This window comes from Triturus cristatus, chromosome 1_1 (genome assembly GCF_964204655.1).
Source record: "Triturus cristatus chromosome 1_1, aTriCri1.1, whole genome shotgun sequence".
NCBI lineage: Eukaryota > Metazoa > Chordata > Amphibia > Caudata > Salamandridae > Triturus > Triturus cristatus.
The window spans coordinates 1,001,196,232-1,001,222,906 of record NC_140579.1 but is presented as its reverse complement, the minus strand read 5'-3'; positions in this window follow the sequence as shown (position 1 = coordinate 1,001,222,906).

Below are 26,675 nucleotides of genomic sequence, written 5' to 3'. Positions count from 1 at the left end.
ATGAGCATTGGTTACATCACACAAGAACAAATTCATTTTGGTTGTAGACATGGGGAGACTAAGTGATTTGACCAGAATCACAGAATGTCGAGCTGAAGCAGAAACTCCAACCTGGTCCCCAGTTGCAAAGTCTGCAGTTCTGGAAGTACCACATCCTCTCCCCTAAGTGCAACATTTAATCAAGTGGTCAACTGGATGAAAAAACATAAAGATAACAAATAATTTAAAAGTGCTTTGTCGCTATTTGAAAACTCAGAAAATATGTCCTTATTTTAGTCTTTTAGAGCACTAACCATAATTTTGATGCCAATAAGACCCTCTCATATATGTAATTTCTAAAGGAAATGCTCTAGGTATTACAGTTTTGATTACATCAAGATGACGTCAGGCTTTCCACACTTTTGTAATAAATATAGAATGTTAGCAATCTAGTTGTTCATTAGGATACTGTTGAGAGGCAGAGGCCAGGGGCACGGACTCTGAAAATTGAAGGCAGGTAGGAGGGTGCAAAGGCAACAATTTAACCACACTGAGCAGGCGGGAAGGGCCGTGGCAGCACAAGAGACTATGGAGGGCAGTGGAAAGGGGGGCAGGGGCAACAAACCAACAATACAGGACTTGCAAGAGAGGCTGTGGCAATGTAATAGACCATTGTGGGCAGAAGGAAGAGGCAATGGTAGTACAACCATACATGCCAACAGACCCGATTCAGCCAGGAAACGTCCAATGTTTTTAAGCTCAAATGGGCTTTATTTGATCTGTCCCCTGTCTACAATCTCCTCTTTTTCAATGTAACTCAAAGGGGAAAATCAATACCCCAGTTTTTTTTTCAAAATCTCCCTCTTACCAAGTTCAAAATGTTCGCAAGTATGGTACATTGGATCATGGAAGGAAATGGGGTAGGGACATGGACTTGGATAACAGAGGACAGGAGGGACATGGAGAGGTGCACCAAACTGACCCTGCAGGGCAGGCATCAAGGTTTGCAGCAGCACAATACACCACACAGGGCATGCAGGACGGGAGTGCAGCACAACAATCCATAGAAAGCAAGAGGGAGGGGACAGAGGGGCAAGAGGCAATGGTAGCTAGCTGACCATAATGGACAGACAGGAGAGAAAGCTGCACCATAAAAGACCATAAAGGGCAGGAGGGACGGATCAGGGGCATTACAATGGAACAGACAAGCCAGGAGGGAGGGAGTAGGGGTCTGCACATGTAAACAGAGGGCTGGTGGCAAGGGGGCAGGGCAGGAGCAGCAAGATAGCCATGGAGGTCAGGCAGGATGGGCACTAGAAGCAAGACACACCATGAAGAGCAACAGTGAGACTGTGATGGCATACACACAGACCATGGAGGGAAGGTGGGAGGGGGTCAGGGGCAGCTAACTGACCACACAGGGAATGTGGGAGGGGCCATGGCAGCACAGAAGACCATGCATGGCAAGTGGGAGGGTTAGTGGCAGCACAATGGCTATGATGGCAAGAAGGAGGGTGCAGGGGCATGCACAAAGGACGATGGAGGATAGAAGGGAGGGTCAGGACCTGTGCACAGACAAGAAAGTTCAGGGGAAGGGGCCTCACAACAGACCGCACGGGGCAGGCAGGAGGAGCAGTTGCAGCACAACAGACCAGGGAGGGCAGAAGGGTGTGGCAGTACAATGGACCATGTGGACAGGAGGAAGAGGATAGGGGCATGGCATGTGGACAGGCAGGGTGGAGGTGGCAGGGACAGGTTACAGTCATCTGACAATGCTAGGCAGGTGGGAGGGGAGTGGCAGCTCAACAGAACACTCAGAATAGATAGGAGTGGCAGGTCCATGGAACATGGTGGGCAAAAAGGATGGAGCAGGGGCATGCACAAATACATCGGAGGGCAGGGGGAAGGAGAATAGGGGCAGCAAGCTAAGCACAGAGTTTAAGCAGGAGGTCAATGATGGAACATAGAATTGGGCAATGGAGGGCAGGAGGAGTGGACTGGTACATCATACTAAATTGAGGGCAGTGGCAGCACATCAGACCATGCATGGCAGGAGGGAAGAGGCTAGTCCATGGATTCACACAACAGAGGATAGGGAGGAGGGGGCTGGGGCAGCAAGCTAACTGTTCAGAGAAGGCGGGTATTAGGAACTTTATTGTTTTTAAAACGTGTGTCTGTGCGAACTACTTAAAATATGAACAAGTATGCAGCATAATCTCACTTTTATTCAGGAAGAAGAGGACGTTTGTGACTGTGACTCCGGGCTCACTTGGCAGAAACACCCCCTGACCCTCCACCCCTATCGCAAAATGTAATGCCCGTGAAAATGGTAGGTGAACACAGTGTTATATAGAACATAGTCCTGAGAGCACGATTGAAAATGAAAACTACATATAGTGTATGGTATAAACTATGCACCAAAAAGTGTGATATAAGATGAACCTGGTGTGAAATATAACATGCAATACATTGTGCGCAATGACAGATTCATTGGAGAGTGCGAGATAGCACAGGCACTAGCGCGTGCTATGTGATATGCGCCTTGGAGTGTAATATGCACAGGGCAGTGTTGTGTAACCTAACTAGTCTCTAAAGTTGTAATATAAAATATGTGCTGGGGAGTGTAACGTTGCATATGCACTGTGACAAAGATATGGATCCCAGATTGTAATATGTATGGCATAGCACTGTGCGTTATAACATAGGCATCGAGGAAGGCACGTTAGATGGGGCAATATAACATGTGCGAAGACAAGTGTGGCATGACATATTCACGGGGTGGTGTTACAGTGCACATGGGCTAGAGAGTGTCATAGCATATGCACTAGCTAGTGGAATACAACACAGAGGTGTGTGGCACTCAGCAGACAATGGTGGGTGTAACACAGCATTGGGCTCTGCCAGGAGCGCGCTGTGACTCTCAAGTGATGTTCGTCCCCTTTCCAGAGAGTAAAATAAAAAGTATTACACATCCGGCAGTGGATGTGTGTTTTATTAATCGTGAGGGGGGTTTCTTGCATAGTTTTGGTCGAATTTTTGTCGAATCCCCTTTGAATGGCTTGGTGTGCATGTGTATTAAATGTGCCCGTCAATAGCTACCCATGTTTGTATAAATAATCGGCAAGGGTGTCTACCGGGATTAGGCACGGTAGGGCATCAGACATGTCAGAGCTTCACTAGTGGTGTAAATACATTCCACGTGGATTCATTGTATGCATAGTCGCCTTTTAATGAATATCAAGCAAATCGTCATGGTGATAGGTACGTACGGTTTGTCCAGCGACGCCCCCTCCTTGCAGCACTCTGCAAACGCGCCCCCTGGCGAGTTGTAAGTTGGGGAATTAATTCCTCTTCAATACTGAGGGTCCCTGAGGGCCAACTAGCCCAACAGGCATCTCCAGTATGCGCCAGGGAGCTGCGCTGCAGACAGATGTTCTGAGGCCAAGCCCCTTTTTACACCTCTCTGCAACGCAGCTCTGTGGCGCTTACTGGAGGTACCTAGTGGTCTAGTTTGACCCTAGGGACCCTTAGGATTCAAGGGGACTTAATCTCTCAACTTAGAACAGCCACAGGGCGCGTTTACACAGTGGTGAAAGGAGGGGACGGGGCCTGAGGTGACGTGTGCAAACACGCACTATGGCACGTTTTAAATTGGGGATATAATTTCCCTTCAATACTGAGGGCCCCTGGGGGCTAACTAGCCCACCAAGTGCTTCCAGTAAGCGCCACTGAGCTGCATTGCAGAGAGGTGGTCCAGGCCGTGCCACTTTTTACACCTCTCTGCAACGCAGCTCTGTGGCACTTACTGGAGGTACCTAGTGGGCTAGTTGGACCCTAGGGACCCTCAGGATTCAAATGAACTTAATCTCCCAACTAAAAATGGACACAGGGCGTGTTTACACAGTGGTGAAGGGAGGGGACGGGGCCTGAGTTAACGTGTGCAAAAACGCCCTGTGGCCTGTTTTAAGAGGTAGTTTTAATCCCCCTGCCCTATTATATACTAGGGGCTTACAGAGGAGGTCATGCTAATCACAGGGGGACCCCAACGCATAATGTTCCCTAGTGTATGTAGGTGTTTTCACTGTATTCTAAGTGTCTTTTAACATAGCACTGGCTCTAGGACTGGTTAGTCAGACTCAGTTACCACCAGTATCCGTCTGAAAAAGTTGAGGGTACAGGATGATTTTGCAACAAGGCTTCTTTCTGCTCTTCTTTTTGTTCTTTCTGCACGTTATCCTTCTTCCTGCACTTTTCTTCGTCTTTGAGGACTTCTGTTGCTTCTTTCTGCACTTCTTTTTTTTCTTTCTGTGCATTTTTTCTTCTTTCTTCACATGTCCTATCTCTGTAGGCATAGTTAGAAATTAGCATTTAAAAAACCTTTGAAATTCACAGAAAAAACCATAGATTTCAGGCACGTTATAGTTAGGAATTAGCATTTAAAAAACCTCAGAAATTCACCAAAAAAACCATAGGTTTTAGGGGTGTTATAGTTAGCTGGACTTTTCACTTGTACAAAACCTTTGAAATTCCCCCGTTATAGTTAGTTCAGCTAACTATAACTCGCGCGCCCGCAATGCACTGCTGATGACGTCACATATTACATCACTCATGACATGGTCAGTGACATCACTCATGACATCACTGATGACATCATCCTTGTGATAGAGTGGCAGACCTCCTCTCACCCTAATATAACCTTTGATACACACATTCAAAAATAGAGACTACAATTTTCAAAACAATGGACATACCAATACCAGTTACAACAACCTCTTCAGTAATTCTAAGATCCACATACACATCCACTCATTCACCAACAGTCCTATACAGTCACTCATACATGTACCCACTCATCATATGTACTCATACACCTATACATCCTGTTACACAATGCCACTCATCTATAGAGTTACTCACACACATAGTCACTCATGCTAATAAAGAATCAAACATACATTTACTTGCATATACAGTTATACACACACCACCACACTTACTTCTACGGAAACTTACACATACTTAGTCTTTTAAACAATCACTTATAGAAACACATACTTATTCATACAGGAACTCTTTCAATCTCTCACTCTCACATATACTCACTTATATACACCAATAGTCACATATACTAGTTTAAAACATATGTAGTTACTCATAAAGACACTATTGAGACAGTCATTCACTCACTAACACACCCATACACACACTCATCCACCCATACAGTCCTGCACACATGCTGTCTTCAACACATACAAACAGTGAGTCACTCATTCATGCAACTATGCACTACGTAATACCCCCCACCGAACCATGCAGACACTCAGACTGATACTCAAAAAACCAACTAATAACCTATATAGACACCCATGTAGCTACTCACCAACCTATGCAGCCACTTATACACAAAGTGAGAGACTGATACAGATATTAACATATTTAAACATTACTCACTAAGCCATGTATTCACTATGATACACTTAATCAGTCAGTTACACAATCAATTTTTCAAAAACAAATCATCCATTTAGACACTTATATACCCATTTATTCTTCCATCGACCTTGAGATATACATATATAAAACATATTTAATTTTCAGAAAAACACACATTCACTGGATGATGTCATCAGTGATGTCATCAGTGATGTCATTTGAGATGTCATCAGTGATGTCATGAGTGATGTCACTGACCATGTCATGAGTGATGTAATATGTGACGTCATCAGCAGTGCATTGCGGGTGCGCGAGTTATAGTTAGCTGAACAAACTATAACTGGGGAATTTCAAAGGTTTTGTACAAGTGAAAAGTCCAGCTAACTATAACACCCCTGAAACCTATGGTTTTTTCGGTGAATTTCTGAGGTTTTTTAAATGCTAATTCCTAACTATAACGTGCCTGAAATCTATGGTTTTTTCTGTGAATATATATATATTCAGTGAAAAAACCATAGGTTTCACACATGTTATAGTTAGCTGGACATTTTACTCGTAAAAAACCAATGAAATTCCCCCGTTATAGTTAGTTCAGCTAACTATAACTCGCGCGCCCGCAATGCACTGCTGATGAAGTCACATATTACATCACTCATGACATGGTCAGTGACATCACTCATGACATCACTGATGACATCTCAAATGACATCACTGATGACATCACTGATGACATCATCCTTGTGATAGAGTGGCAGACCTCCTCTTCCCCTAATATAACCTTTGATACACGCATTCAAAAATAGAGACTAAAATTTTCAAAACAATGGACATACCAATAACAGTTACAACAACCTCTTCAGTAATTCTAAGATCCACATACACATCCACTCATTCACCAACAGTCCTATACAGTCACTCATACATGTACTCACTTATCATATGTACTCATACACCTATACATCCTGTTACACAATGCCACTCATCCATAGAGCTACTCACACACATAGTCACTCATGCTAATAAAGAATCAAACATACATTTACTTGCATATACAGTTATACACACACCACCACACTTACTTCTACGGAAACTTACACATACTTAGTCTTTTAAACAATCACTTATAGAAATACATACTTATTCATACAGGAACTCTTTCAATCTCTCACTCTCACATATACTCACATATATAAACCAATAGTCACATATACTAGTTTTAAACACATGTAGTTACTCATAAAGACACTATTGAGACAGTCATTCACTCACTAACACACCCATACACACACTCATCCACCCATGCAGTCCTGCACACATGCTCTGTTCAACACATACAAACAGTGAGTCACTCATTCATGCACCTATGCACTACGTCATACCCCCCACCGAACCATGCAGACACTCAGACTAATACTCAAAAAACCAACTAATAACCTATATAGACACCCATGTAGCTACTCACCAACCCATGCAGCCATTTATACACAAAGTGAAAAAATGATACAGATATTTACATATTTAAATATTACTCACTAAGCCATGTATTCACTATGATACACTTAATCAGTCAGTTACACAATCAATTTTTCAAAAAGAAATCATCCATTTAGACAGTAATATACCCATTTATTCTTCTATCAACCTTGAGATATACATATATAAAACATATTTAATTTTCAGAAAAACACACATTCACTGGATGATGTCATCAGTGATGTCATCAGTGATGTCATTTGAGATGTCATCAGTGATGTCATGCGTGATGTCACTGACCATGTCATGAGTGATGTAATATGTGACGTCATCAGCAGTGCATTGCGGGCGCGCGAGGTATAGTTAGCTGAACTAACTATAACGGGGGAATTTCATTGGTTTTTTACGAGTAAAATGTCCAGCTAACTATAACATGTGTGAAACCTATGGTTTTTTCACTGAATTTCTAAGGTTTTTTAAATGCTAATTCCTAACTATAACGTGTGTGAAACCTATGGTTTTTTCACTGAATTTCTAAGGTTTTTTAAATGCTAATTCCTAACTATAACGTGTGTGAAACCCATGGTTTTTTCAGTGAATTTGCAAGGTTTTTTAAATGCTAATTGTTTTTTTTTTCTTCTATTTTTTTTAACATATTTTTATTTTATTTTTCTTACCTTTTATAAAGACTATGGTTAAATTTTTAAAATTCTTTAATATTTTTTTTTTTTAATATATTTTTTAAAATAAACATGTAAAATTTATTTGCAGTATTTTTTTTATTTTTTTTAATTATTTTTTTAGTACGCGTACCATAAGCTTACGGTAAGCGTACGGTTTACGCAACGCCCGTAATTTTTCTACGCTGCTTGCGTATAGTTACGCAATTTGCGTAGCCGCGCGTACTCCGCGTGGGACGCATGCGCGCGTACGCTACACGCGCACGTTACGCGGAAGTGTCGGGTAGTGTCTGTTATGCGCATGCGCGCAAGCGCGTGTCTTTTTTACGCGCATGCGCACTTTTGACGTAAGCGTACCGTAAGCGCACCGTAAGCGTACGGTAGGTCATTTGATCATGAAACACAACTTTTGATTGGTTGAAACTACTTTCAGTTCTAGAACTCTCCTACACCACACCCATTCCCCTCATTTCTGCTTGTGATCCCTTAGGAGAAGGAGCTGGGTTGTCTTTGTGATACGATGGCAGAACAGCAGAGCTCTTCTGAGAGTGAGGCTAGCACTAGCAGCACTGTTTTGAGGCAGAGAGCGAGGAAACAAAAGCCCTCTTATGTATGGGATTATTTTACTTTTCCTGAAGGCCAGCAAAAGGTGAATGCACCCTTAGTAACTTGCAAGCTGTGTCAGCGTGTACTTTCAAGAGGTAATCCTGACAGGAAGTATTCCTTTGGGAATCATACCATGAAGAGACACCTCAAGGATGTACACAGAAGGACACATGGTCATCTTTTTGGAGGTAACTCTTCAGAAAGACAAGCAAGTACATCCACAGCAGCTCAGCCTGGACCATCATCTGCAGAGCTGACTCCTTCTTCTGCAGGTCAGGTGAGCCCTTCATCTGTGGGGGGAGCATCTCCTTTTGCTGGCCCTCTGGAAATGAACCCTCGATTTCGGAGGGTTGATATTCGATGCGCCTTTTGTCAAGATCTAATTTGCCATAGGGAGACCAGTGTTTCCCTAGTGAACAACAAAATAGATCAGCACACTTGTCGCTTTGAATAATTTTCCCATTCTTTCTTTCCTCTGTCCCTGCATGAACACAACGGTTCTTTTAAGAGCCAACCTTATCTTTCATCTTTTTTTTACATATGTTTTTAAAAACTTTTTTTATTTTTATTTTTTACCGTACGCGTACGGTGCGCGTACTTTTTTTTTTTTCTTTTTTTAAAAACACTAAAAATCAATATTCACATTACAAGGTCCTTGAGAGACTACAATTATTATTATTGACTTACCATACCCACTCAAAAAAATATTTATTCATTTGTTTTTTATGGGTGTGTGCTAAGAGTCTGCTTCTTCCCCCAAAAAATCGCTCCCCCTTTTTCCTACTAATGCAACTGTGAAATCACCAGAAAAAAACGCAATAAATCTCTGCCTGTAATTCCTATTTCCACACAGAGTCATGTTTTCACATTAGTCCCAAAACGAAATTTCTTTGCCAATTTGAAAGCACACTTACTGCTCTTTTTTTTTGGCAAGTGAAAATCACTTTTACAGACTGACACATTATGAAACCACTTTTTTGATTTTTTTAAATGCACATGTCCAAACTGCTTTTTCAGACCACCACCATGTGTAACCTGGGTGGCTGCCTACATTCCAGCAAGGGCAACCAGCCTTAGTGATGCTGAATGTATTTGCATTAACAGACTGAAACCTGAAAACCCCACTCGCTTGTAAATACTGTGCATGATTATACATGGCAAGCAGATGGGTGTGTGCTAAGAGTCTGCTTCTTCCCCCAAAAAATCGCTCCCCCTTTTTCCTACTAATGCAACTGTGAAATCACCAGAAAAAAACGCAATAAATCTCTGCCTGTAATTCCTATTTCCACACAGAGTCATGTTTTCACATTAGTCCCAAAACGAAATTTCTTTGCCAATTTGAAAGCACACTTACTGCTCTTTTTTTTTGGCAAGTGAAAATCACTTTTACAGACTGACACATTATGAAACCACTTTTTTGATTTTTTTAAATGCACATGTCCAAACTGCTTTTTCAGACCACCACCATGTGTAACCTGGGTGGCTGCCTACATTCCAGCAAGGGCAACCAGCCTTAGTGATGCTGAATGTATTTGCATTAACAGACTGAAACCTGAAAACCCCACTCGCTTGTAAATACTGTGCATGATTATACATGGCAAGCAGATGGGTGTGTGCTAAGAGTCTGCTTCTTCCCCCAAAAAATCGCTCCCCCTTTTTCCTACTAATGCAACTGTGAAATCACCAGAAAAAAACACAATAAATCTCTGCCTGTAATTCCTATTTCCACACAGAGTCATGTTTTCACATTAGTCCCAAAACGAAATTTCTTTGCCAATTTGAAAGCACACTTACTGCTCTTTTTTTTGGGCAAGTGAAAATCACTTTTACAGACTGACACATTATGAAACCACTTTTTTGATTTTTTTAAATGCACATGTTCAAACTGCTTTTTCAGACCACCACCATGTGTTACCTGGGTGGCTGCCTACATTCCAGCAAGGGCAACCAGCCTTAGTGATGCTGAATGTATTTGCATTAACAGACTGAAACCTGAAAACCCCACTCGCTTGTAAATACTGTGCATGATTATACATGGCAAGCAGATGGGTGTGTGCTAAGAGTCTGTTTCTTCCCCCAAAAAATCGCTCCCCCTTTTTCCTACTAATGCAACTGTGAAATCACCAGAAAAAAACGCAATAAATCTCTGCCTGTAATTCCTATTTCCACACAGAGTCATGTTTTCACATTAGTCCCAAAACGAAATTTCTTTGCCAATTTGAAAGCACACTTACTGCTCTTTTTTTTTGGCAAGTGAAAATCACTTTTACAGACTGACACATTATGAAACCACTTTTTTGATTTTTTTAAATGCACATGTCCAAACTGCTTTTTCAGACCACCACCATGTGTTACCTGGGTGGCTGCCTACATTCCAGTAAGGGCAACCAGCCTTAGTGATGCTGAATGTATTTGCATTACTGAGTCCAACCTCAAACCCTTAAACTATTCTTTTTTTTTCCAGTACACCTTAATTTATCGTGAAAACATAGTCCATATTATTTTACATGTTCCTCACATGTAAATTTCTCCCAAAACAGAAAATGATAAACGCAACTTCAACAAAAAGAATTTCCATTTCTATTATTCATTTCTTAATTTACCATATACATCTCCTCTCAAACTCTAACCTCACCTTTAAAATTAGTTAGTTGTGAAAGAAATGTGGCACTCAAACAGCAGATTATCAGAGCCAGGATCTCTGTTCTGTTCACCTCTCTCCTCTCAGCAGAACCAGATAATGGCAAACTTTCCCTCTATTTTTCCACACATATACATGTAAGTTTCAAATCTCAGTGCTTCCCCCTTTTTTTCAAATGTAATCACACATTTCTATTGGTTGAAAACCAACCCTTTTCCAAAAGTACCCTGCCCCCAACTTGACTTCTGCCTAGTACCCTTCCCCCAACTTGACTTCTGCCTGCTACCATAGCAACAGCTCATGGAACACTGCTGTGTGGAGTTAGGTCAGAAGTTCGCCACACAATGTTTCAATTCCACAGAGCAAGAGTGCTTGACTTTTCAAACCTAACAGCAAATCCATAGTACTGTTCTTTGGTAACACATTTTTTTGTACCAATACAAAACATGCTTCTATTAGTTTACACATACAGCCTAGTTTTTATTCTAGAATGGTATGAAACAGCCAATCAGTTCTTTTTGTTTTGAAAAAAATATGTATGCCTCCATTTCCAAACTGTCTTTCTTTTCATATTGCCATTCTACTGAAAGACACCTCCTGAGTGCATCCAGTTCTCCTTTGAAGATGTTCACAGTGTGGATTGTAGGGCACAGCTATGTCTTCTGGAGTGAAAAGTTTGCAGAGAAAACAGATATGGTGAGAGACCTTGCTTTGCCAAATGTAGACATTAAATGGATTGGTCAGAGAGGGTTAAAGTGGCACCAATTGATGCCATTGGTGAAATCCTTCATGCAAATCCAACACCCTGACCTCATAATAGTGCACTGTGGTGGCAATGACCTAGGCACTTTGACTGGGGTAGGTCTGGAAATGCTTATGAAGGACACCTTTGCACAACTGTTTTCACTTTTCCCTAAAACTGCCTTTGTGTTTTCCAACATATGCCAAAGGCAAAAATGGAACTGGTCCAATCATTTCTGTCCGCAGATTGACAAAGCAAGAAAGCACGTCAACAAATCTGTTTCTGCTTTCCTCCGTGACTATGGTATGGGTGCCATTTACCACAACAACTTGCGTTATGACATGCAAGACATTTATAGAGGAGATGGTGTGCACTTCAATGATGAAGGGAACAGAGTCTTCCTCTTGAAGCTTAGACTCTGCATCGGTACTTACTTGTAGGTACCACTAAAAAATCATTTCATAAACACAACGGCTCTTTTTAGAGCCCCCTAATATCTAAACACTTAAATCTGAATTTCATTTATTTTTTTATTTTTTTTTCTACCGTACGCTTACCGTAAGCTTACCGTACGCGTACCCCGTGATTTTTTTAAAAATCAATAAATGTTTTCTTTGTACTTTTCAGTCCTTCTTTGACCCCCTCACAAATGTAAGGGGGTCTGTAACTCTCCTCATTGCCCCCTTTTCTTGTTTTCACTCTTTTTTTTCTGAGTGAAACACATAAAATGGCGGCCGCCGCTTCCTGGTTTCGGCCGATTCGAATGTTTACTAAGATCTAACAGCCAATCAGAATCGCGCTCGCGCACGCCACCGTACGCGTACCGTAAGCTTACGGTAAGCGTACGGTAAGCGTACCGTAAGCGGGCTCAGATATATATATTGATTTAAAGGCTATTTTCTCAGAATCTACTGAACAGATTTACACCAAACCTACAAAAGGCACTTCCTTGACATAGGGACTACCTCTCTGCCAAATTTCTAGTAATTCTGTTCAGCCGTTCGGGCTGTAGCTCGTTCTAAAGGTCCTATGGAAAAATGCATGGGAAAAACGCGTTTTGGGACCCCCCTTTTATCTCAGCCCCCGCTTGACGTATCCCCCCGAGACTTTCAGGGTAGGAGCGGAGCGAAGCGCCCCACCTATTTTGAGAAATTCGCGAGGATTCATCGACCGGCGCCAAAGTTATTCAAAATAGAATGTTGCAGATTTCCTATGGAAAAGGGGTCCTAACTATAACTACCTACTGGCGACCGCCAGTAGGTAATATATATATTACCTACTGGCGGTCGCCAGTAGGTAGTTATAGTTAGGACCCTGTTTCCATAGGAAAACCGCAACATTCTATTTTGAATAACTTTGGCGCCGGTCGACGAATCCTCGCAAATTTTTCAAAATAGGTGGGGCGCTACGCTCCGCTCCTACCCTGAAAGTCTCGGGGGGATTCGTCAAGCGGGGGCTGAGATAAAAGGGGGTCCCAAAACGCATTTTTCCCATGCATTTTTCCATAGGACCTTTAGACACAGCTACAGCCCGAACGGCTGAACAGAGTTACTTGAAATTTGGCAGAGAGGTAGTCCTTAGGTCAAGGAAGTGCCTTTTGTAGGTTTGGTGTAAATCTGTTCAGTAGATTCTGAGAAAATAGCCTTTAAATCAATATATATATCTGAGCCAGCTTACGGTGCGCTTACGGTGCGCTTACCGTACGCGTACGGTGGCGTGCGCGAGCGCGATTCTGATTGGCTGTTAGATCTTAGTAAACATTCGAATCGGTTGAAACCAGGAAGCGGCGGCCGCCATTTCGTGTGTTACACTCAGAAAAAAAAGGGTGATATCTTGAAAAGGGGGCAAGGGAGAGAGTTACAGACCCCCTAACATTTGTAAAGGGGTCAAAGAAGGACAGAAAAGTACAAAGAAAACATTAATTGATTTTAAAAAAAATCGCGGGGTACGCGTACAGTAAGCTCAACGTACGCGTACGGTAGAAAAAAAAAAGAAAAAAAAAGAAATGAAATTCAGATTTAAGAGTTTAGATATTAGGGGGCTCTAAAAAGAGCCGTTGTGTTTATGAAGTGATTTTATTTTTTAGTGGTACCTACAAGTAAGTACCGATGCAGAGTCTAAGGTTCAAGAGGAAGACTCTGTTCCCTTCATCATTGAAGTGCACACCATCTCCTCTATAAATGTCTTGCATGTCGTAACGCAAGCTGTTGTGGTAAATGGAACCCATACCATAGTCTCTGAGGAAAGCAGAAACAGATTTGTTGACGTGCTTTCTTGCTTTGTCAATCTGCGGACAAAAATGATTGGACCAGTTCCATTTTTGCCTTTGGCATATGTTAGAAAAGACAAAGGCAGTTTTAGGGAAAAGTGAAAACAGTTGTGCAAAGGTGTCCTTCATAAGCATTTCCAGACCTACCCCAGTCAAAGTGCCTAGGTCATTGCCACCACAGTGCACTATTATGAGGTCAGGGTGTTGGATTTGCATGAAGGATTTCACCAATGGCATCAATTGGTGCCACTTTAACCCTCTCTGACCAATCCATTTAATGTCTACATTTGGCAAAGCAAGGTCTCTCACCATATCTGTTTTCTCTGCATACTTTTCACTCCAGAAGACATAGCTGTGCCCTACAATCCACACTGTGAACATCTTCAAAGGAGAAATGGATGCACTCAGGAGGTGAAATTCAGTAGAATGGTAAAAAGAAATGAAAGACAGTTTGGAAATGGAGGCATACATATTTTTTTTATAAAAAAAAGAACTGATTGGCTGTTTCATACCATTATAGAATAAAAACTAGGCTGTATGTGTAAATTAATAGAAGCATGTTTTGTATTGGTACAGAAAAATGTGTTACCAAAGAACAGTACTATGGATTTGCTGTTAGGTTTGAAAAGTCAAGCACTCTTGCTCTGCGGAATTGAAACATTGTTTGGTGAACTTCTGACCTAACTCCACACAGCAGTGTTCCATGAGCTGTTGCTATGGTAGCAGGCAGAAGTCAAGTTGGGGGAAGGGTACTAGGCAGAAGTCAAGTTGGGGGAAGGGTACTTTTGGAAAAGGGTTGGTTTTCAACCAATAGAAATGTGTGATTACATTTGAAAAAAAGGGAGAAGCACTGAGATTTGAAATTAACATGTATATGTGTGGAAAAAGAGAGGGAAAGTTTGCCATTATCTGGTTCTGCTGAGAGGAGAGAGGTGTAAAGAACAGAGATCCTGGCTCTGATAATCTGCTGTTTGAGTGCCACATTTCTTTCACAACTAACTAATTTTAAAGGTGAGTTTAGAGTTTGAGAGGGGATGTATATGGTAAATTAAGAAATGAATAATAGAAATGGAATTCCTTTTGTTGAAGTTGTGTTTATCATTTTCTGTTTTGGGAGAAATTTAAATGTGAGGAACATGTAAAATAATATGGACTATGTTTTCACAACAAATTAAGGTGTACTGGTAAAAATAAGGAATACTTTAAGGGTTTGAGGTTGCACTCAGTAATGCAAATACATACAGCATCAGTAAGGCTGGTTGCCCTTGCTGGAGTGTAGTCAGTCACCCAGGTTACACATGGTGCTGGTTTGAAAAAGCAGTTTGGACATGTGCTGTTTTCAGAATCTGAAAAGTGGATTCAAAATGTGTCAGTCTGTAAAAGTACTTATCACTTGCCAAAAAAAAGAAAAGTAAGTGTGCTTTCAAATTGGCAAAGAAATTTCGTTTTGTGACTAATGTGAAAACATGACTCTGTGTGCAAAGAGGAATTACAGGCAGAGATTTATTGCGTATTGCTCTGGTGATTTCACAGTTGCATTAGATGGAAAGGGGGAGCCATTTTTTTGTGTAGAAGCAGACTCTTAGCACACACCCAGCTGCTTATCCTCTGGTATCATGCACAGTATTCACAACCGAGTGGGGTTTGAGGTTTCAGTCAGTAATGCAAATACATTCAGCATCACTAAGGCTGGTTGTCCTTGCTGGAGTGTAGTCAGTCTCCCAGGTTACATATGGTGCTGGTCTGAAAAAGCAGTTTGGACATGTGCTTTTTTAAGAATCTGAAAAGTGGATTCAAAATGTGTCAGTCTGTAAAAGTACTTATCACTTGCCAAAAAAAGACTAGTAAGTGTGCTTTCAAATTGGCAAAGAAATTTCGTTTTGTGACTAATGTGAAAACATGAATCTGTGTGCAAAGAGGAATTACAGGCAGAGATTTATGGCGTATTGCTCTGGTGATTTCACAGTTGCATTAGATGGAAAGGGGGAGACATTTTTTGTGCAGAAGCAGACTCTTAGCACACACCCAGCTGCTTATCCTCTGGAATCATGCACAGTATTCACAACCGAGTGGGGTTTGAGGTTTCAGTCAGTAATGCAAATACATTCAGCATCACTAAGGCTGGTTGCCCTTGCTGGAGTGTAGTCAGTCACCCAGGTTACACATGGTGCTGGTCTGAAAAAGCAGTTTGGACATGTGCTTTTTTAAGAATCTGAAAAGTGGATTCAAAATGTGTCAGTGTGTAAAAGTGTTTATCACTTGCCAAAAAAAAGAAAAGTAAGTGTGCTTTCAAATTGGCAAAGAAATTTCGTTTTGTGACTAATGTGAAAACATGACTCTGTGTGCAAATAGGAATTACAGGCAGAGATTTATTGCGTATTGCTCTGGAGATTTCACATTTGCATTAGATGGAAAGGGTGAGCCATTTTTTTTGTGTAGAAGCAGACTCTTAGCACACACCCAGCTGCTTATCCTCTGGAATCATGCATAGTATTCACAAGCGAGTGGGGTTTGAGGTTTCAGTCAGTAATGCAAATACATTCAGCATCACTAAGGCTGGTTGCCCTTGCTGGAGTGTAGTCAGTCACCCAGGTTACACATGGTGCTGGTCTGAAAAAGCAGTTTGGACATGTGCTTTTTTAAGAATCTAAAAAGTGGATTCAAAATGTGTCAGTCTGTAAAAGTACTTATCACTTGCCAAAAAAAAGACTAGTAAGTGTGCTTTCAAATTGGCAAAGAAATTTCGTTTTCTGACTAATATGAAAACATGACTCTGTGTGCAAAGAGGAATTACAGGCAGAGATTTATTGCGTATTGCTCTGGTGATTTCACAGTTGCATTAGATGGAAAGGGGGAGCCATTTTTTTTGTGTAGAAGCAGACTCTTAGCACACACCCAGCTGCTTATCCTCTGGAATCATGCACAGTATTCACAACTGAGTGGGGTTTGAGGTTGCAGTCAGTAATACAAATACATACATCATCAGTAAGGCTGGTTGCCCTTGCTGGAGTGTAGGCAGTCACTCAGGTTACACATGGTGCTGGTCTGAAAAAGCAGTTTGGACATGTGCTGTTTTCAGAATCTGAAAAGTGGATTCAAGATGTGTCAGTCTGTAAAAGTGTTTATCACTTGCCAAAAAAAAGAAAAGTAAGTGTGCTTTCAAATTGGCAAAGAAATTTCGTTTTGTGACTAATGTGAAAACATGACTCTGTGTGCAAAGAGGAATTACAGGCAGAGATTTATTGCGTATTGCTCTGGTGATTTCACAGTTGCATTAGATGGAAAGGGGGAGCCATTTTTTTGTGCAGAAGCAGACTCATACCACACACCCAGCTGCTTATCCTGTGGAATCATGCACAGTATTCACAACCGAGTGGGTTTTGAGGTTTCAGTCAGTAATGCAAATACATTCAGCATCACTAAGGCTGGTTGCCCTTGCTGGAGTGTAGTCAGTCACCCAGGTTACACATGTTGCTGGTCTCAAAAAGCAGTTTGGACATGTGCTTTTTTAAGAATCTAAAAAGTGGATTAAAAATGTGTCAGTCTGTAAAAGTGTTTACCACTTGCCAAAAAAAAGAAAAGTAAGTGTGCTTTCAAATTGGCAAAGAAATTTCGTTTTGTGACTAATATGAAAACATGACTCTGTGTGCAAAGAGGAATTACAGGCAGTGATTTATTGCGTATTGCTCTGGAGATTTCACATTTGCATTAGATGGAAAGGGGGAGCCATTTTTTTTGTGTAGAAGCAGACTCTTAGCACACACCCAGCTGCTTATCCTCTGGAATCATGCATAGTATTCACAACCGAGTGGGGTTTGAGGTTTCAGTCAGTAATGCAAATACATTCAGCATCACTAAGGCTGGTTGCCCTTGCTGGAGTGTAGTCAGTCACCCAGGTTACACATGGTGCTGGTCTGAAAAAGCAGTTTGGACATGTGCTTTTTTAAGAATCTGAAAAGTGGATTCAAAATGTGTCAGTCTGTAAAAGTAGTTATCACTTGCCAAAAAAAAGAGTAGAAAGTATGCTTTGCAATTGGCAAAGAAATTTCGTTTTCTGTCTAATTTCAAAGCATGACTTTGTGTGCACAGAGGAATTATTTTTAGATATTTAATTTGTGAAGGTGTTATTGTGATTTTCATTCATAGGAAAGGGGTTTATAGTATTTTAAGATTTCTAAAGAACATAAAAAATGTAGTAATATATTTAAATAAAATAAAGGAATTTTTTTTAAGTTTTTTTCAGGTATTGCTGAAGAGCAGTGAACAAAATTTAAGATGCCTACAAAATCCAGACTAAAGAAAGACCACAAAAAAAACCTATATTTGAAGACAACTGGAGGACCTAAGTTAGTTGGAGATGCTCATGTTGGGAAAAAGAAAAAATCTTCTGGTAAGCAGACAAAAGATTTTTTAAAGAACATATTCAAAAAAAGGAAAAATGTACAAAATGTCTGTACTGGAAAGAATGTTTTCAATAGAAAAGGACAGGAAAAAATTGAGAATTTAGTTAATGCAAATATACCTTCTGTAAATATAAAGATTAACTTAAACAGAAAAACAGCGTTTAAAGAGCTACGTAGAAAAATGTTTCAGAGAAGAGGTATGTCCAATTTGATAAAGGATGTGAAGAAATATAAGCAAAAGGCAAAATTTTACAAGAGAAAAAAAGAAATTGAAGCCATTGCAGCAAAGGCATTAGAATTAAAAAGGAAACTATTCATTTTAATTTTGAATAGGATGCGTACATTAGATAAAATGGTTAATGTACTGAAATCACAAAGCAAAAGGAAAAGAGTAGTGAACAGAACAAACTTTTGTAAAGTGTTTTTAGGAAAATGGATGCATAGTTCAAGTAGTGAACCTTTTTTTAATGAAGAGAGCTATTTTCAAAGTAATAGTTTGCTGCATGCAGTTGACACCAGAGGTCGTGCTTACGAAGTGAAAAATGGTTGCATAATGGAGAAGGAGATAATAGTTCCAAGAGATGACGTACAAGTGATGGCGGATGAGGCTATGGGGAGACGTCCTAAAGCCCCAGTGTACACTTGGAATTGTAGTAGTATTTGCACTGTGCGTCAGGAATCTATTGATAAATTTCGTGAGTTTCTAAGAGAATATAGTAAAAAAAGTGTAAAACAGAAGATTAAGGTGCTTCAAAGTCTAGATCCATGCAGAGTGAGAGAGAATACTGGTTTGCAGGGTCATTCTCTGGCTTGTCTATCTAGAAAAGTGTGTAATAGTGTTTTCCATCATTTTAGGATGCTGGCTGTTCATCATACTGAAATGAGAAAGTTTGTGAGACGGTTGTATTTTGCTAAAAGTCCCGCACTAAAGTTAGATGAATTGAATAGGGCTCTGTTCCGTGGGTCAGTATCAGATGTAGAGAAGGTTGTTGATGAAATTCAGTTTTGTTACTTTGGTCCTGAACAAAACAGTGCAGAAAAGGACACAGTAAATGAGGAAGAAGTGGAAGAGAATGTAGAACCATTTGTAAGTAAGACATTTAATGATCACATAACAAAATTTGAAAAAATCTCTAATGAAAGACCAAATATTACTTGTATTTGTTGCCGCAGAACTCATTATAGAAAACAAACCAGGTATGTTGATCTCTATAGAAAAAGTGAAAATGAAGATAATTATAAGTGGAAGGATTTTGCCACATATATATTTCTTGAAAATTGTTTTGAATTGGGTGAAGTTCAGCGTATTTGTAAATACTGTTACAACAAAATAGAAGAAAATAGAATGCCGACCAGAGCTGTACATAATAATTTAGAATTGGATGTTATTCCTGCCGAACTTTCTGAATTAAATACTTATGAGTCTATACTTATTCAATGTGTTCATCCGTTCCAGACCATAGTACGTATGGAGCCCAAAACTGGTAAATTACCTCCTTCAGATTTACTGAGAGGTTTAAAAGGTAGAGTGGTGTATTTGCCCTTGGATTTGAAAAAAAATATGGAAACTATTGATGCAGATACTTTGGAAACTGAACCATTAGTTATTCTGGTTAATGGTGTACCTACAAAGAATAAGAAGATTTGGCAGGAGCTGGTAGATGTACGGAAAGTACAAAGAGCAAATTTGTATTTGAAAAGGAATAACAAATGGTATGAATCAATTTATATAGAAGAAGAAGAAGAAGAAGATTTACAAGAAGACACAGAAACACCAACTGGACAAATTGAAAAAGTGGACAAGTCAAAGGAAGAAGAAATTTATGAACATTTTAGCATACATCCTCTTCATTCAAAAGAAGTTATGGGAGACAATATTGATCTGTTTCAGATGAAGAAAGCAAAAGGAACTCCCGTGAGTGTATGGGAGGAGAGCTTGGAAGCACGATGTTTTCCCCAGCTGTTTCCTAAAGGAAAAGGAGGACGATACGATGAACGTCCAGAACAGATTCCAGCTTCTGAGTATCGGACTACAAGACTATATGCTGAAGATCCCAGATTTCGACAAAGTATTCATTATTTGTTCCATCTTTTATTTGAAAGCGACTTGTCTGCACTGTCTTATGCAGTAAATCACATTTTAAAAAGTGGAGTACATTTACAAAATGTGTCTGCTAAGGATTTTATGGAGAAAGTGCAGCACCGAGATGATCATTTGGAAACACAACTGATCAATCTGATGGCTTGTCAGCGTGGGACAAATGAATATTGGTACCGACGCCATAGTGAATTAAAATGCATGTTACGGAATTTAGGAACACCAACATGGTTCCTTACCCTAAGCTGTGCTGAGTACGCTTGGGATGATTTACTGGATTTTCTACGAGAGGCAAATTCAAACATTAAAAACATCGAATACAAGACAGCAGGAGAACTGTGCTCATTGGATCCGGTTAATGTTTGCAGATATTTCAATCATAGATTTGAGGCTATGATGTCCTTCATCTGCACTAAAAAAAATCCACCTCTAGGAGAAGTAGTGGATTTCTTTTGGAGAAAAGAGTACCAGGCAAGAGGTGCTCCTCATATTCATATGCTGTTGTGGATCAAGGATGCCCCAAAGTTTGGAACAGATCCTGATGAAGCAGTGTTATCTTGCATTGAAGAATATGCAACATGTGCTATACCAAAAAGCACAGAAGAGAAAAAGTTAAAGGAGCAAGTTTTACGTTTCCAAAGTCATCGGTGTGGAAAATACTGTCGACGGAAATACAAGAGCAAAGATAAATACTACACTAAATGTCGATTTGGATTTCCTAGACCTGTTCTTTCAAATGGAAGAGTAAACAGTTTTATGTCATCTGTGAGACATACTATCACAAGAAAATCACCTAAGAATACCTACAACCTAAAAAGAAAAGAAGAATCAAAAAATATAAATGACTACAACCCAGTCATTTTATCCATGTGGAATGCTAACATGGATATACAGTATGTAGCTGACAATTCCATTGCTGTTGCTCGATATGTAACGTCTTACATTACTAAATCAGAAAAAACTGAATTGAAAGAAATGTGGGAAGAGATTTCTCACGAGAAGACTGTCAGTAAGAAGCTGTACAGTTTCAGTTTAAAGATGTTATCGCATCGAGAAATTGGATCCTACGAATGTTCAGATAGGTTATCTTCTGCAAGTCTCTACTCGAAATCAAGAAGAATAATTTGGGCAAGTTTAGGCCGTGCAGCAATGAGAAATCGGGTACTGAAATCTGTTGGAGAAATTGAATATTTGGCCGAGAATGACCCAGAAAGTACAGATATTTTGAAATCAAACATGTTGGACACATATTATCCCAAGAGAAGTCATCATCTGGAGAACATGTGTCTCTATGAAGTGCTGCAGAACTACATTTATTCACGGAAAGCCGCAGAAGACATCAACAATGGAAAATATAAAGTCATTGGTGAGGAAGGATGTTTGGTGAAGCAAACAAAAGGAAGTTTGATAAATCACAGGAAGCTGAGTTGCGACACTACTGACAAAAAGGAATTTTACTACTTGGCTCTTTTACAGCTGTTTAAACCATGGCGTACAGAGGATGAACTACTGGGAGAATTTCAAAGCTATGAAGATTCTTTTAATGCTTGCAAAGACAGCATACAATGCAGTACATTCTCAACTTATCTGCAAATGTTAAATGAAGAAATTGAACAGGAAACTACAATTGCAGCAGAAGTAGCTAGAGACAGTTCTCAGGACAGCCAAAGTTCAGGAACACTCAGTCAAGATCCCCTAGGACAACCAATCGTTGAAAATGAAGCATCAATAGCCATGAATGAAGTGGAAACGGCTATGAATCAAGCTCAAGAAGAATTTATAGACTTACAAAATTTGGAAAGACAACTGAATGAAGAGCAGCAACAAATTTATGAAGAGATCAGAAGCAAAATTGATCACGGATTTCAACATGAAAAAAAAGAGTGCTCATGCACATCATTTCATCCAATCAGGATGTATGTAAGTGGACAAGCTGGAACTGGAAAAAGTTTCTTAATAAAAGTCATCAGAAGCTACCTACAGCAAAAAACGGATTCTACTTTGTCTTGTGTGGTTACTGCTCCAACTGGGTTAGCAGCCTATAACATAAAAGGAATCACCGTTTGCTAATGTTACCAGTGGAGCATGAGAACAAAATACAATACAACAAGCTAACTGGAGAAGCATGCTTGGAAGTTTCAAGAGTATTGAAGAAGATGCAAGTTCTCATTATTGATGAGGTGAGCATGGTATCAAACTTAATGCTTGCCTTTGTGCATTTAAGAATGCAGCAAATTCTAAGGACAGACTATGACGTGTTATTTGGTGGAAAACATGTCATCGTTTTTGGGGATCTTCTACAGCTTACTCCAGTTAAAGGACAACCAGTGTTTAATACTGTGACACATGAAGACACAAAGAAGTCATTGGGAAGCATTGGTAATGCAAATATTTGGTCCTTCTTTGAGTACAAGGAACTTACTACTAATATGAGGCAAGCAAACGATGAAGAATATGGAAGTATTCTGAAAGATATCAGGATTGGACTACTCACTGAAGCAGGCACAAAAGCATTACAGAGTCGGTTGCTACATAATTTATTTCCAAAGCAAGAAATAGTTGCAGAGAAGATATACAAGAAAATTGCAGAAAAGAAAAGTGTCATCTGCTTAATGCCAACTCTACGTGAATGCTCAATATTCAATGAGGAGCTTTTGAAATTGGAAAAGGAAGATATCAGGAAATTGGAAGCAGTGGACAAAATTGAGGATGGAAGAATTACTATCACATTAACAGGCACACTGAAAAATAAATTGGATTCACTAGAGAAGAACATTTCCAAAGCAGCTGGATTAGAAAAAAATCTATATGTTTGCATGAACTGTAGAGTATTTTTAAGGAGAAATTTGGATGTTGAAAAAGGTTTAGTTAATGGAGCTATGGGAAGAGATGTGGGTTTTATTAATTATCAGAAAAAAGATGGAATTGAATGTTTAAAAATAAAATTTGATCAGATAGAAGAAGTTAAAGACATTTGTCGTTGTTCAGTTAGTTTCATGCTTGTGAAAGACTTATATGTACGTAGGAAGCAGTTTCCGTTTTCTCTAGCATATGCTGTAACTATTCACAAGTCTCAAGGATTGACTGTAGATTGTGCATTTGTGAACATTGGTTCAACTGTGTTCAAAGAAGGTATGGCATATGTTGCTTTGTCACGAGTGAAAACATTATCAGGTTTATTCATGATAGACTTTGATGACTCAAAAGTTAGTGCTGATACAAATTGTGTAAAGGAGTATAATAGATTAAGAAGAAGCTATGCTCCTCATTTAGGTCAGTATCCTGTGTTGGAGAAACGTGTAGTTTCTCGTAAAAGGAGAAATGAGAATGTCTGTAATGAAGATGTAGAGAGGAGGAAAAAAAAGAGGAGTGATGTAATTGCAAGCAAAAAGAAAAAGGAAAATGAAGAACAGGTTGTAGGATGTCATTTTGAAAATAGCTCTGGTGTCAACTGCTACGCTAATGTAGTGCTGAATGTTGCATTTTATCTGGAAAGTGTGCAAGAGCAGATAATAGTAAATTAGGGAAAAAGATTCTGTTCTGAGTTGAGTCTCCTTTTTCAAAAGCTGAGTAATGATAAAACTCAAATAGAAAGTGCTACTGAAATTAGAAAACTTTTAGATGTATGTTCAGGACGAACACAGTTTTCTCAAAATGTACAGCAAGACGCACAGGAATTCTTGATGTTTTTTCTTCAGGTACTGGAAGAAGAAGGGGTTCCCATTGAAAATTTATTTGGTCTCTCTTATAAATGGGAACATAGTTGTGAAAACTGTTACAATATATGTGGCTCTAATGTTGATTCTGAAAGGTTTATTTATTTAACATTGCCAGAAAGTAAAACAGTCACTTTTGCTAATTTAGTTAAAGATGCTAATCATAGCATGGAATGCAGTGAGTGTCAATCTGACATGTTTTCAACGTTAATTTTAAAGGAATACGGGCAATATGTAATTTTAATGATGCAACGCTGTAAAGCTGATGGTTCAAAATTAGATTCTTTAATAAATAAGTTTACAGGACAGCAATTATCAATTTCAGGAAAAACTTTTGTAACAGTTGCAATAATTTTCCATGAAGGACCTACTGTAACTTCTGGACATTACACAGTTTATCTTAAATGTGAAAAAGGCTGGACACTGTGTAATGATTCCCAATTGATTTTTAAGCAACGTTTGCCTTTTGATTTAGCAAATTCCTATCTAATCTTCCTGAAACCTAAATTTTAGAGAGATTTGGCAACATCTGTACAAAACAATTTTACCATTTTATTGGATTACCATTGGAATTTTAAAAAAAAATGATTTTACAAATTATCATTTGGCCTAATGGAAAGGTAACCAATTGTAATGTGGACTTTTACAATTTTTAATGAAACTTTGGAAAACCAAAAATTTAGACAAAATCGGTAACATCTGCACAATTTAAATTTTGGAATGTTATTGGATTGCCATTGGAAATTTATTCAAAAAAGATTTTTAAAATTACTATTTGGCCATGCGGAAAGGTAAACAATTCTATTGTGGACTTATTTAATTATTAATTCATCTTTCGGAAACCAAAATGTTACAGACAATCGGTGAGATCTGTACAATTTAAACTTTAGATTTTTATTGGATTACCAGTGGAAATTTAATCAAAAAAGAATTTTAAAATTACTATTTGGCCTAAAGGAAATGGAACCAGATGTATTGTGGAGTTATTTGAGATATATCTTTGTGATTATACTTCTGAAACAAAAATGTCAGACGGTATTTTAAAGAAATAAGTATTGATATTAGATGATATTTTTTAAGAATATTATGCATTTCTATAAAGTTATGTTTATGCAAAAAGAGATTGTGGGCTTTTTTAAAACAATCTTTGAGATTGTTAATTTTTTTTTTGCCTGCTGTTAAATGATGAATGCAATTGCTTTCACAATTTATAGTGAAATGCAATATATTCTGAAAACAGCAAAAAAAAGGCAAACATTTTTTTTGAAAAATATGTAAATATGTGTACTGTATTATAAAATGTTTTATTAAATAATAATACTTTTTTCTTTTTTTTCAGATTGAGATAGAAAATTTTCGAAAACTAGAACCATTTTTAAAGCAATTAAAATTAAATTTAAATTAATAAATATTTTTTTGAGTGGGTATGGTAAGTCAAAAATTTCATGGTCCCTTTTTTCCACTTCTCCACAATCACATTTTCAGTTTTTCATTGTAGTCTCTCAAGGACCTTGTAATGTGATAATTGATTTTTAGTGTTTTTTTAAAAAAAAAAAAAAAAATTACGCGCACCGTACGCGTACGGTAAAAAAAAAATCAAAAAAAAGTTTTGAAAACATATATAAAAAATAGTTGAAAGGTAAGGTTGGCTCTTACAAGAGCCGTTGTGTTCATGCAGGGACAGAGGAAAGAAAGAATGGGAATATTAGTCGGTACGACAAATGTGCTGATCTATTTTATTGTTCACTCGGGAAACACTGGTCTCCCTATGACAAATTAGATCATGACAAGTGGCGCACCGTATTTCAACCCTCACAAACCGATGGTTTGTTTCCAGAGGAGAAGAAAAAGGAGATGCTCCCACCACAGATGAAGGGCTCACCTGACCTGCCGACGATGGACTCGGCCCTGCAGATGATGGACCAGGCTGAGCTGCTGTGGATGTGCTTGGTTGACTTACTGAAGGGTTACCTTCAGTATGTCGAGCATGTGTCCTTCTGTGTACATCTTTAAGGTGTCTCAACATGGTGTGATTCCCGAAGGAATACTTCTTGTTGGGATTCCCTCTTGAAAGTACACGGCCACACAGCTTACAAGTCACTAAGGGTGCATTTACCTTTTTCTTGTTCTCTGGAAAAGTAAAATACTCCCATATGAAAGAGGTCTTTTGTTTCCTACTTCTCTGCCTCAAGGTAGTGCTGCTAGCCTCACTCTCAGCAGAAGAGTGCTGTTCTGCCATCGTATCACAAAGACAACCCAGCTCCTTCTCCTAAGGGTTCACAAGCAGAAATGAGGGGAATGGGTGTGGTGTAGGAGAGTTCTAGAACTGAAAGTAGTTTCAACCAATCAAAAGTTGTGTTTTATGATCACATAACCCACCGTGCGCGTACGTTACGCTTACGGTGCGCTTACGGTGCGCTTACGGCAAAAGTACGCATGCGCATAAAAAAGACACGCGCTCGCGCGCATGCGCATAACAGTCACTCCCCAACACTTCCGCGTAACGTGCGCGTGTAGCGTACACGCCTACGCGGCCCACGCGCAGTACACGCGGCTACGCAAATTGCGTAACTATACGCAAACAGAGTAGATAAATTATGGACATTGCGTAAACCGTACGCTTACCGTAGGCTTA